The 14,187-nt window shown below is 39.4% G+C and overlaps 1 long non-coding RNA gene across 1 annotated transcript in view; it reads right to left on the bottom strand.

Moving 5' to 3' along the window:
- The window catches only part of LOC128876321 (uncharacterized), a 420,681-nt gene that overhangs the window by 112,217 nt on the left and 294,277 nt on the right, over window positions 1-14,187 (bottom strand). The window lies entirely within an intron of this gene.

Raw genomic sequence — 14,187 nt, 5'->3', positions numbered from 1 at the left:
TCCTCGAGAACCTTCGAGCAAATTAATCGTCGCGTCTAAACTCGAACTCCAACTCGTTACACTTTCGGTCCCAATAAACCTAGTTCCCCGGTCGCGATACGCGGGGCGTGAAACGCGAGTGCACGCGCCCGTTGGGCTGTGTCGGTGACGCTCGGTGTTCCGAAGACCGCTATTAGCAGGAGCCCTCTCGTCGTGCCGCCCGTAAAGTTTCAAGTAGTTCGGTAGACACATGGCGTGGCAGCGTCCAGAGCCCTGGCCTCTCGACCAATCGCAATTATCCTTAAACACCGAGCTACCGCTGCATCTGTTCCCTTCTCGCGTGCTCGCCGACGTTTACCGTCGGTGCGCGTGCACGCGGAGTTGGCGAACGGAGGGTGCGACGAGAACTTTGCGGGGAACCCGCGAAACTGCCGCCACGAACTTCCACTTCTCAGTGGTTAATCCGAGTTTCGGGTACAAGTTTCGAACCGACCAAGTCTCCGATGCCGAGAGACGACGAACAACCGGTAAAAAGGAAGACGACGCAGGGCGTGCCATTTTGGGTAACTGTGCTTTAATTATAAGCCTGATTTAATTAGAAGCTTTTTAACCTCTTGGGCACGATGCGTTACTATAGCGGCTTTCGCGGATGTCATCTTCCTAAACGACGCCCCACCATAGCGGCTTTCGCGGTTTTCATCTTCTTAAACAAGGCGTCTCTACATATCTGTATCATATGCATATCTTTAAGAAAAAATATAATTTAATCATCAAGAACTACATTTTCAAGTACACGCGTGAAAAACATCACTTCGTCATACATTGCAGTGTTATATCATTTACGCATGACTCGCGTTGAACTCTGCCATGCGGAGAAACATCCGTGCTTGACCGGCCTGCTGTGTTGGTCGAGTATACTCATCATGGAGAAAAAGCAGCATTTTGTGTCATGATGAGTGAAATTTAGTTAGTTTAGTTTTCCGTTTAATAGTTTTTCGTAGGGCTGCTAGCTTAATATTAAGCATGATTTTCTTGATTACGGTAACAAGTACAAAATTTCTTTTGGCGGTACAAATTAGTACAAATTTAGCACTAAATATATCCGCTTTGATTTTTTCATTTTTATTAATTTTGACGTTTGATCCTGCTGGCTTAAGATTACTGCAGGTACTTGTTATCGCATTCAGCCCGATTTTCAGTCCAATGGTAAAACAGTCGTGATTGAACAATTTGAATTATACTCTTCATCAATGTATTTGCTTCACGATTTCATTATGTTTGCAACGAGATAGATTGGTAAACATTTCAACCCCTTGACCTTCATAAATGTTTAAACAATCGAAGAGCAATACCTCCTTTGAAATACTTAACAAGACTCCCAAACACAAGATTCACTCGATAAAAGGTTCATTCAACTTCTGCGTTAGGAGCACGTATCCGCCAATTACGCAGCCGACATCTTGTTTCCCAGCGGCTGCGTTCCGCGCGGTAATTGTGCGGAGCGAAGAGAAGAGAAACATGCGTAACAATATGGACCATAGAAGGTATCGTGCCGTTCCATGGTTGCCGACAAGAAAGAAAAGAAAACAAAAATCGATACCAGCGCGCGGCTCCGCGGACTTGCAGTTTGTTACGCGAAACGGACAAACGGGTAAGGGTGAACCAAGGAAAGAACGGATAAAACGGGGAAAGGAAACAAGTCTGCGGGTGAGGGGTGGTGGGGGGCACGAGAGGGGGAGCGGTGGAAAACCGTCTGTGGCAGCGCGGAAGCCGCGAGCCGGATGGCGTAACCGAAATTACTTAGCCGGGCTTTCAGAGGCAACCGAGGAGAAAGGACTTGTTGCGCGAGTAAGCTGCGGCCGTCGGTTAAAATATCGGAAATTTAAGCATCGTTCCAACCCCCCTCTGTCCCCCCCCCCCCTTTGCCCGTCCCCATCGTGCCGCGGCACCCGCCGCGGTGGATTTACATTTCGTCTGCCGCTTCTTCTGGCTCTCTTCTTTTTCCATCTCGTCTCTTTCGCCCGTTCCCTTCGCCCGCCGGAAGCCGCCTCCGATCGGCGGGATTTTCTGCCTCCGGTACGTTTCTCCCTCTCGCTCTCGCTATCTCTCCCTCTCTCTCCCTATACGCGGCCGCTTTCCTCCCCCGTGATTGGTCCTCCACACGGCTGCCTCGGGGTTCGTCGAAAACTCCAGTTCCTCGAGTTCCCCCCGAGCCCGTTCGAAGAACGACCCAGAAATTCGAAATTTTGTCAAATTATCATTAGGTTGGTAGGAAAATAATGTCGATTATCGGTCTACGTTTAACTCATCCGGGATCCATTTTTAAAACTTCTTTGACTTTCTTAGCTGTCTCACGTGATCGATAACTGTTGGATGGCTTACACCCAACTGCTGTGCAAGTTGTCGAACCGTTGTTCGTGAATCAGATTTAACCAGTGCCTTCAATTGGTCGTTGTCGACGAGAGAAGGACGTCCGCGACCATCCTCATCTTCGAGGCTCTCATCTCCACTTCGAAATGTTTTGAACCAACGGTGCACCGTGCGTCTGTTTATTGTATCTTCTCCAAATGCATCGTTGATATTACGAGTCGAAGTTGCAGCTTTATTGACCCAGTTTATATTCATTTAAGAATATTACACGAACTTGCTTAGTATCCATTGCGATAATTAATATTATTTTATATTATTGTATACTGTGTGCATTTTGCAGTTTCGTGCACGATCAAATTTCCTATAAATGTATAAAAATCCACAGTCCAGTAATAAGTGATTACAATTTACTGTTTCAATTGCAATATTATGGAAACCTAAAATCTGGAGGCGTAGAAGAAATGATAAAAACGCACAAATAAAAAAATATAAATAATTGTAAGGAAAACACACCATACAGTGTGAACAAAGTAGTTGTGTTATATGTATATGCAAATTTCAAGTCTGTATTTCAACTTGAGAGGGATTAAAGGGTAAAAGCCGAAAAATCACGTTTTTACCTGATTTCTCTTATATTATATTATTACATAGTCCGAAATAAGAGGCATATTTCATCGAGAGGATATTCGAGTGGAAAGGATTAAGTATTCTTAACGGTCGTGTATCAGAAGATTTCGAAGGAACTGACTGATCAAGACTGAATCAAGACTGATTTTAAAAGAAAATACATATTTTAGCTGAAAATCTGAGAAAGAACGGAATCGACGCGAGCAACGACTTATCGGTCCAGTAATTTCGTGTCTAAACGATACCAATATTAAGCTGCATTAGTGTCCTTTTCCCAGCGACACGAACGCGACTCAATAAACCGAGATTCTTTATTATTGGTCGCAACAAACTTCGTCGACGTTATCGTCGACCGTCAAATAACACAAATTTTCTGTAATCCGTGCTCGCGCATCTGCATTAATTAGCGCGCATTGGTCTCCACGGTATTTATTAACGCGATTGTATGGGTAAAACCGATTCGCCCAGTCGTATCTCCATATCGTGGCATTCGGCAACCGTTCATAATTAATTTCCAGCAAATATTTCAATGCGCACCACCGCAGCCGGTTTGCTCTTCTAATCGTTTCGATGCCGTGCCATATTTTTCGATTTGTACGCGAACCAATCTCGCCGGGAAATGAAAAATCGAATAGAAAAAGAAATTACACACGAAGGAATGCTCCCGATGGAGCACGAATTATTTGAACAATTTAACGTTCGAATATTTTTCAGGCAATCGAGTTCTACTAATTCTTTAATACAGTATAGCCATTCGAATATTACAAATCAATTTTGAATTCTTCTTAAGTGTGCAAATACTATGAATAAAATTATAATACATTATAGGCATTCGAATATTATAATTATATTTGAAAATTGTAGGTGCTTGAATACTACAAATAAATTCGTAATGTTTTATAGGCATTAGCAAATATTTGAATATTTCGCATATTACCGTTTCGATATTAATATTGACGCATTATTAATTCTGCATTACTATTTTAATATTATTATACGAATATTATTATGCCACAAACAATCTGTTCATATATATTTAAACTATTTAAATAACATGGATATCAATGATACACTGAGATTCTAAATCTTGTCATTAGCTGATTTAGGCCAATTATACGAATGAATCTTTGCGATAAGTATAATCTTAAACTCATTTAAACGTCTTTGAAAATGATGTATTTTGTTTCAAATATAAGCTCTTTAATGTTACACCATTTAAAAAGAGTATGGTGTCCACAATTATACCTTGTTACGCAATATTTGGATATTACAAAATTTAGTTTATTCGATGGACCCCAGGACTAACGAGAATTGAGACGTATGTAATTTTGTAATAAAGAATTTATAATTTATCAATAATCGAATATACGTTATTTATGTTTTGTATTACATGGCAGCCTATGTCAGATTGACTATTATAACTATTGTTTATGAAAAATGACCAACGATTCGAATTATCTCTCTTGTTATCAGTAGACACTGTTAATATAATTTTCAATAAATATAGAAATATTTAAGTTATTAATTAATTTCCTCTGTATTTCTTAACATGTTCCTCTCCAAATTTTGTAGTTTTCATTTAAAACTACGTTTTTATCATTTTTGTTTCAAACTTCGCCAAACTACATCATCTTAGCTCGGCATTTCTTACTCATGTTCAACTTCTGGGAGTCAGCACCAAAAGGGTTAATGTAGAAGAATAAAGACTTATTCGCGAAAGTCTCGCAGGGAAGACGTTAATTAACATCAAAAATTCGAAACAACTTCCAATTAACGACTACCACACACCACTGGAAGGACTTCTACGGAACAAGCATTCTCGGACATTGTAAACAAAAGGGGACTGCTACCTTTCTAGAACAATCTTAATTATATGACCTGGTATCTTTGCTTCATTCGAGTGCACTTGTAATTGTAAAACAAAATCTGCCAAGCAGGAAAGCTACGGATACGAATGACGGCGAGCTCGGAGAAGAAAGGAGTCAGCGTTCCACGAAACTGGAGACGGAATCCACAGAACGATAACTGCCCCTCACCCTTAATTAGACGTAATTAAACCGATCCACCGAGTCGCGGGCGTCATTTTATTAATAACGAGCATCGCCGATGATTCGCCGATACGCGCTCATTGTCCGCCCGCTCCTCGAAACTTTTTCTCCGGCCCGGTGCGCCCGTATCCTCGGCGTTAATTAGTCCAAATTAGAGTCGACGGTGCTAATTGTCGCGTCCATTGTCCCGCGGCGTGAAACCGATTTATTGTCCCCATTCGCGGCGCTGCGATCCTCGTACCCCGATTTCCCGCGAGCCAGGGAGCCCTTCCTTCGGGGATCGATCGCATCGCCTAAACACAATTCCTGGCAACATCCATCCTTAACGATTACTTTCCGGAGATCCATCAGGGGGAGTTTTCCTCGCGGCCCCGATAAATGGCTGCCACTTTTTCCGTCCCGGGAGGACCGCGGTGCATCGCGCGAGCATTACGAGTCAGCCGGGCGTACGCGCGAGTCGCATCCAAGCTCGTTGTCGCGGGCGTCGAACCGCGCAAATCATTTAATTTTCTTGCCGCCGCGGCGACGGTTACAATGCCTCGTGTTTCGTCGTCGTCCTCGAGGGAGTCCACCCTCCGACGCGTTCACGCTTTGACATTGAGGTTTTATCGAGTTTGTCAATTCGTTCGCGCGTGCGTTTTTGTTCATTTGCTGGAAAACGAGTCTTTAAGCGTGAGGGCAGATATGGCCCTCTCCCCCTGTCGCGTCTCCGACGATGAGGAATCGGAACGAGACAAGGGAGACACACCTCGTTGTCGTTGTTTGGGCAAGCGATATCATTTTCGTAGGAGCAGTTTTCATGGATGACGGTGAACTTAGGAAGCGTTCATTTTCAGGACAAATGTTATCACTTTGGTTTCTTTTTGTGATTAATTAAATTAACCCTTTCGCTGCGTTACATTCCAAGTTACATTTGAACCATCGCTTTATGCAGTATTAGATACCAGTGGGACTCGCTGACAAGCCACTACTCGGCATATGAACTCGTTTTGTTTTCGTTTGGCCAATTATTTTTGTTAAAAGGTGATCAACGATTTAATTGTTACCGACTGTATGATTTAATATTGACGTACGTATGTACGTATGTATGTATGTAGAGTAAGGACATTGTCTCAAGCAGTGTGTTTCTCGATTTTGCTTGCTTATTTTCCTTTTCATATCTAATAGAACTTGAACGAGTGCTCGACTTGCACACTATCTGTATGGCTGCCGAAATAAAACGTACATTGTTCCCATCGCCACGTTTCTCTTATATTGCGTACGCTGTGTATACTATTAATTTGCTGTGTAAATAAACTCTGTTTTTAATCATTTTCAGAGTACATTATATCGTGCGAAATGAAGTTTGGTGTAGTGGCTAGCAGAATTTTAGAAAACAATCGCCTGAATTTGTTGAGAAGCTTATATTTATGTAAAAACTGTAGCACTCGTTGATGATTATATGCTCAGATTGACCTATATTTTGATGATGATTTTCATCTCCATCTTTTAAACCATTCACACAGGTAACACACTCTTATCACGTTCTTGCAAGTATCAATGGATACCTTAGTATAAACATTCATTCGATTCCATTCTCGTTCTTCCAAACACTCTTCCTTCACAGCTAGGTCTCAACTGATTTAAGCAAACTGTCGCATGAACCAAACACAAGGACCGCCTCGTGCAGTTGAGCAGGTTGTGCCTCGCATAAAGACGCCTGTCCGGGGGGTGCTATTTCAAAACCGATCTATCAATAATATCAATAGAAAATTATATGAATACTCTAAATATAAAGGATCTAATTATTTTGTGGTTTTTGAAGCTAGGAGAATAATTAATAAATTACATGTTATCACAGAATATTAATAGATTACATGTTATATATTTGAAAATTTTAAATATTATTATATTGTAATTGTTTTCTTTAAAGGTTCTCTATTTTCATGTATTTTTACATGAGCATATATGTTGTGTTTATACTAAATAAACAATTTTATAAATTAACTTTCTTCTGACACCCTAGACGTTTTAATATCAATTATTAAAATAACATGAAGGTTAATTATTAATTGTTAAATAGATTTATTGCTCCATTCTAATTTCAAAGATATACTATTATGCGCTGTCCTCGATAGTTTTAGTGTTAAAATACAGAGGATGTAAGATTACAAGATTAATTTTAATATCAATAAAAGGAAATATACCCACATTGTACAATTACACATTAATGTCTTTATTTTCTTAAACTTCCATTGTTATTCGTTAAGTTTGTACTATTTAGAAACAATAATAAGATTAATAATTAATCAATTTCATGGATAACTTTGGAGTAGTGATTTTGAAGACCATTTTTCTCTTCTTTTGTTTCCAATAATTATTCACAACAATCCAAGAATTTTCAAATAAATTTGTTAAATTGATGAGTACACAATTTGTCTCCCTATTGTTTAACCCACGTGCATCATTAAATTCAAATAAAATATTGGTGATAAGAACGAATTTTCCACTTTTCCGTATGATGCAAATGGGTTAAGTGACCGATTGGGAACCCGGCAATGTGTAAATATAAAGAATGGGTATAATTGCGCGCAAAAATGTCACCCAAAGGACTTCGAAAAGCGATTAGAGTATCTGCTTCTCAGAAATGTTGACAGTAGAGCGTGGTTGTTGGGTAGCTCACGTCAGGACTCATCGCGGGAAGTATTCCTGGACCAAATCCCAGGAAGGACGAGCCGCCATCGCAAATCCAGCGACAGGCGAAACGATTTTTCTCACAAGCCGTAGGTAGCCGTGCACGTGAGACTACCTGCTCGGATTCCAGCGAGCCCTCGGCAGGGCCTGTCGTGCTCCAGTTGGTAAAAAGGTTCCCACGACATAGGATACGCTCCCTGAGCGGCCATCTTTGCCCGTCACCGCAGGGGAAGGGGCTTCTTCTCTCCCTTCGGCGCGACAACGCCACGGACGAATCTCTGAAAGTTCACGGGACACCTACTTCCCGAACACGGACGATCCTGCCAGAGAAATCTGACCGTGGATCGATCGAATTCACGCGCGATTCCCTCGACAATGGTACCTGTTCTAGGCGCACCGAGTTACTTTAAGCTTGGCTCGAGACCCCAGTGACGTTTCAACTGGACCGTTAACGATCAGGGCGCACGACTCTTGTCGCTGAACGTGAGGGAGATACAGTGGACGACATTCGTATAAGGACACTGCTATGTTTAATAAAAGAAACCCTTTTCGTAGGACGAATTTTTATGGCGATGGTCATGCTGCTGACGGTGAACTTAGGAAGCGTTCATTTTTGGGGAAAATGCTATCACCGTGGTTTCTTTTTGCGATTAATCACATTAACACTTTTACTGCGTTACATTCTAAGAATTTTAGAAAACAGTGGCCTGAATTCTTAGAAAAGCTTATATATGTAAAAACTGTAGCGCTCGTACAGTGGACGACATTTGCCTAACGACACTGCTATGTTTAATCAAAGAAACTAAGTACTATGTTAATAACATTTAACAAAAATAAAAAGTATATGAAGAAATGGCACAAAATAAGTAGTCTGCGGATCTTTATGCATTTATAGGAAATTTGAACGTGCAAGAAACTACAAAATGCAAACAATATCTAAAAATATAAAAAAGATTAAAAGTGAAATTCATGTTATTATATTTGCAGAATAAAATAAAGAAAAAAAATAATGAATCTCTTATAAGGACATAATAGTCCAACAGGTTCAACTACTTATTGATAGGTCAAATAAATTTCATACTACAACAATAAGTTGGTGATCGATCTCACAGAGAATACTGTATGCAAAAACCAAATTTTCTTTATTAAATTTTAACGCGAATCTATTTACAAAAATAAGAAATAAGCCATTCGGTCCAGATTGATAGACGGTTGACTCAGTTTGTACCATTCCTAAGATATCCTAAGCTATCCTAAGACATGTCATTGTATACGAAATATCAAGTGAACGTGAAACTTAAATGACAATGCTCGATCATGCTCCGTATTTCCCTGACCTTGCGCTATGTGACTGTTTCCAATTTCAAAAACTCAATGCGGGGGGTTCTATTACGACGGTTTGGTGACAATAAGAAACGAATCGACCCGGTTACCGAAGGCCATACCTCTTGTCGACTACCAGCACTGCTTCCAACAATGGAAACATCGGTGGGTTAAGTGTGCGGCTTAGGAAGGGGAATATTTTGAAGGGTACGGTAATGTGCACGAAAAGTGAAAACAAAGTATCTTACATCGGTTTTCCGCATATTTTTCAACATTTTGCTCTTATAGTTCGACTATTAAATTGTTTCACTGTTAAACATAGGGTTATGTAATAATTGGGAGATGCATGACTGTCATCTCTTAGTGGAGAACTGTTACTTATAGACAGTGATAGATAAATGGATTTACAGCAACATTTTAACAGACAATATGATGAAAAATATCGAAAAATTCGACTACGATCTGCATTTCTATTTTTAATGTGATAATGGCAGCGTTAAATAAAGGACTGTTCTTAATATAGTATAAATACTATATGAATCTTATTGTACAAGTACATGTTTTGCTCGAAATAAAAAAAGATTTAACAAGTGCTTGGAACAAGTCAAATTTTTGAAATTGAAAAGACTTGCAACTAAATATTACCAGTAAGTATTTCAATTTAAGCTAGTATATTATAAAAATGTCAAAGATTCTCTTGAACTTGAAACTTCGTAAACTTTCTCATAAAACATGTTCATATTGTATAAGAAAATTTCCAACTGCGATAGCTACCAAAATTGCACTGGAAAAATATTTTATTTAATAATCACCCTCCGGATGAACTCAGAACTTCGATAGAATACAATTGTGTACAATATCGAAAGCGACATTACTTATGAGTACCCCTAATATATATCTGGTCCTAAAATATGCTCGATCCCATCGCCAGCCACCAGATTGCCCGAAGAATCTCAGCCCTCGTTTCAACGCCTCGTGCAAACACAGTCACGGAGGATTAATATTTTTTTGAATGCTAATAAAATTTCCCTGCCCAATGTTAACGTCTCGGGGCGCGTTTCGCCCAAGGGTGAAGAGCCGTGAGCGAGCCGCACGAGTTGAAATGATCTTCCCCGTAGGGCGAAATATTAGGCGAACGAGGCGGTTAGAAACGGTCGTATAATTTAATATGCTGCGAACGAGTTTCGGCTACCTGCGCTGCAGTAAAACGCGAAAGTGTCAGGTGCTTTTTAACTAACGTCGTATAGCGTTCCAAACTTTCTGCGTTCTCTTCGCGGAATGTCCAGAATTCTTCCCTAACGAAACACCGATTTTCAAATTTGCGATGTGAGCACATCCCGTGAGAACCCCTAATTAATTTCGGAGGAATAGAAATTGCATATTCATAGAGTGTAGTACAAATCTAAAATGATACAAAAATTTGTATTGTCAATATGAATTTTTGCGGTTATTAATACAGATAATAATAGAGACATGTTATCGAGTACATCATGGACCACTTTTGTGTGGAGTTTGCGCAGGTTCTGTAAACCGTATCATCCATGAAAAACAATAATATCAAGAAAGCAAATAGTGCAAATTATTTGTTTCTTTTAAAATTATATATTGTATTGTTTTCCTCATGTATATGTGGGTAGAGAGTTAACTCAGAACCACTTATAGCAATTTATTTTTTTATATAAACGAAGACTATTAATGAAGTCCTAATGCCAAGGAATTACTCAATTCTAACTATTTATAATCAATTATCAGTAAACTTTTCTTTGCTTTCTTTCTATAATATCAAAGTAGCCTTAGCATTATCATTACACATTATGAAAATGGCTCATCAGAATGAGTCGAAACATCATAAACTTGGCATCGGTACAAAATGCAACCTGCTTTCATCGAATATTTTCTACATGTTTACGATTTTTAAATGCAGCCACGAATGAATTCAAGTGTTCCGTAAATATATCGCATTAGATATAAAGTGTTTTGCGACTAAAGAGCTTTGGGGAACGCTGCTCTAATCCGTGATCAATTCCTTCGGCGTGACTCCTCCGCGGAGCAGATTACCCACGATCAACGATCGATCCTCGGGATCTAGACGGAGCGGTTCCAGCGAGAGTCGTGGATCGCGCAACGACCATCATCGGCATTGTAATGTTCCACAGCGATCGTTAATCAACTGAGAGTCACTGGGAGTACTCATTGTGGGCGGGTTATTAATCAAATGAGAACTACTGCGGCCTATTGTCAGCCCTTGGCAGGGGTTCCCGCGAGAGGGACGGAGAAGGAGGGTAAGGGATACCGCGGTTCTAGAGAGGAGAGGAGAGAGACTCTCCTTCTCGTATCGACCAAGGCTCGAGAGAGAGCCGAGCCAGGGACAGTGGCTGCTTCGTACGCGCAAGCAGATGGCCAAAAGCTTCGCTGAACTCAAAGATACCACGTCGCGGTTTTTGGAGGAAACTTCCTGGACCACATCGAACTTCGTCTCCTCGATGAAAGAAAGTTGGAGACGGTGCATTCGGGGAGGTCCAGTGAACTCGAGTTTCGATAGCCAGTCCTCTGTCAGTAGGAGCTACTAGTTCTAAATCTTCAGAAAAGGGTGTAGGATTAAGCTCCTTTTATCTTTCAAGAAACGAATTGTTTCTTTATTATATATGCATCAACGAAATTATCGATATATATATAGGTAGACGTATCGAATACTATTTTGATCTTGAAACTAGAAAGTAACAGATATAGTAGATAAGGAAATAAGAAGAGAAGTTGTGAGAAGTATCATATGAAAGAGGCTGCAGAAATAAAAATGTTTTTGGGTTTCATGAATATTCTTAGTTTTTAATCTATCATAAAGAATGTCAAAGTCGAGCAGTACCGTAAGATAGTATTATAATACTTTACTAAAAAGTAAGCCTCAACACATTTACGAAAACCTGTTATATAAATAGGATGTAAACATAAAGTAACTGTTACACTACCTAATATTAACAGAAAAGAAAATTCTGGTTTGCACTGATAGAAACGTATATTTAACGATATAATGATTAACTATAAAGACTGTATACAACGTATATTTAACGATATAATGATTAACTATAAAGACTGTGTACAACAATATAAACCAAAACAGAAAAGGGTACAATTAATAAGTCCAAAGTTGATACTACTACAGTAATAACGAAATTCAGTGAGAGCGTTACCAATACGAACTGTTTACCATTTCTAACAGTAATAAACTAAATTAAGTAAAGTGATACAATTCTATCATTTTGTGATTTTACGAAGAACGCACTTGTCTTTGATAAATAAACAGAAGAGTTGTTTTGATACATTAAGATAAATATATATGTTTTCAAACGGATACTCATGATTATCCTATGTGTCAGTATTTCGATTTCTGTTTAAATTTTAAAGAATCTCTGGATTCTGTGAAGTTCACAATTTTAATTCAGTGGATAGGAAGATGCAACGAATTGAAACGTAGTCAAACAATGTATACACACATTGAAATTCTGAAAGTGCAAGAATTAGCAGCAATATGAGCAAACTGAATCGTAGAAAAGAATTGAGATTGACGTTTTGGCACTAGTGAGGGTCCTCTTCAGAGTATAAATTCAGTGAGTATGCTATTAAGTGGACTGGAAAGTAATGTCGTTTCTGAATACTTATTTATCATTCATCAGCTCATTGATTTTTATCGATCAGATATTAAAAATTTGCACACTAGATGGCAAAAGGTTGTTGATACCGAGGATGATTACATAATTGATTAAAAATAAAAACGTATTATAAATTTATTTGTTTGAATTTAATGTAAAAGAAACGACATTACTTTCTGGCCCCCCCAATATAATGCAAGGATGAAAATATAATTAGAATGATTCTATCTATATATGTATGAGATGAAGGGTTAACGTAAGCAGGTGGTCATGAATGTTTACATGAAAATAATCTATAATAGATCAGTATTTCTCAGAATGGAGCCTGGTAAGCTTTTAAAAAAGTATACCTGATCAATGTTTAAGGTAATAGTTTATTCTTCCTAACAAAGTCTAACCTACAACACTAAACAATTGGTTTCTGTAAGAATTGTTTAAGAACACATACTTAAGAATACATCTCTTTCACTTATTTTTCATTGTATTTTGTAGTTCATTATCCTTGCTACATTTATTGTAGCTGTTCCATTTATATTCGTATTTATTCGGACACCTTAAACATACAGTTGCGTCCAAAAGTTTCCGGACAAATAGACTTTTCACTTTATATCCCGAAAGCAATATCTCAAGTAATTTTAACTAATAATAGGTAGAAACTATTTTAAATGAAAGAAAACGAAGAGAACTCTTTTCATTATTTTTGAACTACGTATTTATAAAGTTGTGATACCACTTTCAGAATATAAAATGAAAAATCTTTCCGTCTGGAAACTTTCGCACAGAAATGTAAATTACAAAAATATTGTTCTTCGTCGTCAGGAATAAAGTATACTTCGCAAAACACTAAAGCCAATCGTGAAACATAGCTTGCGTCCCAGAAAACTGTTAACCTAGCCAGTACCTTGTGCAACAATTGCTCCAATTATTTCGTCGGCGGCCATAATCGGTCACCACGATCACGCTGATCGCTCTTGGAGAAGCTGACGGGGGTGGACCTAAAGACGCTCCTGTTTCCCTCGGCGAAGGAGGCGGCGAGATCTCTTTCCTGGCACGGGACAAAGGGAGATTATCAGGAGATCTTCGTGTATTTTCCAGAGAGCCGGGTCCCTGTGAGAACCGCGCGATCCAGAATCAAAGTGAGCCCAAACCCGACGCGCGTATCCTCGTGGCAGCCGTTGATGAAGACGTCGACGGGCAGCTGGAGATTTCTGAAGATTACGACCCGCCACCCGCCGACACCGCTCTCCGTTTCGCACCTTATTCACCTTTCTACAACAATGACGTGTAACGAGAACTTTACGACTCCGTTCGCTGGGAAGTACCAGCCGCCTCGCGTGATCCAGATTCTCCCTCATAGAGATCCACTCGAGGACGCAAGGAAATCTTGGCGGCCAAGTTACGTGTCCCGTTTCTCCGGTATGATTCTAATTAAAATTAGTTTTTTTTTCCAGCAGGTTAGGGATCTCAGGAGCTTTCGAAGATTCTACAGATAGATAGGCACAGAAAATGTAAGAGAATGT

This window comes from Hylaeus volcanicus, chromosome 5 (genome assembly GCF_026283585.1).
Source record: "Hylaeus volcanicus isolate JK05 chromosome 5, UHH_iyHylVolc1.0_haploid, whole genome shotgun sequence".
Classification (NCBI taxonomy): Eukaryota; Metazoa; Arthropoda; class Insecta; order Hymenoptera; family Colletidae; genus Hylaeus; species Hylaeus volcanicus.
The sequence above is the reverse complement of the archived record's forward strand: the minus strand, read 5'-3'. Positions and strand labels throughout refer to the sequence as shown.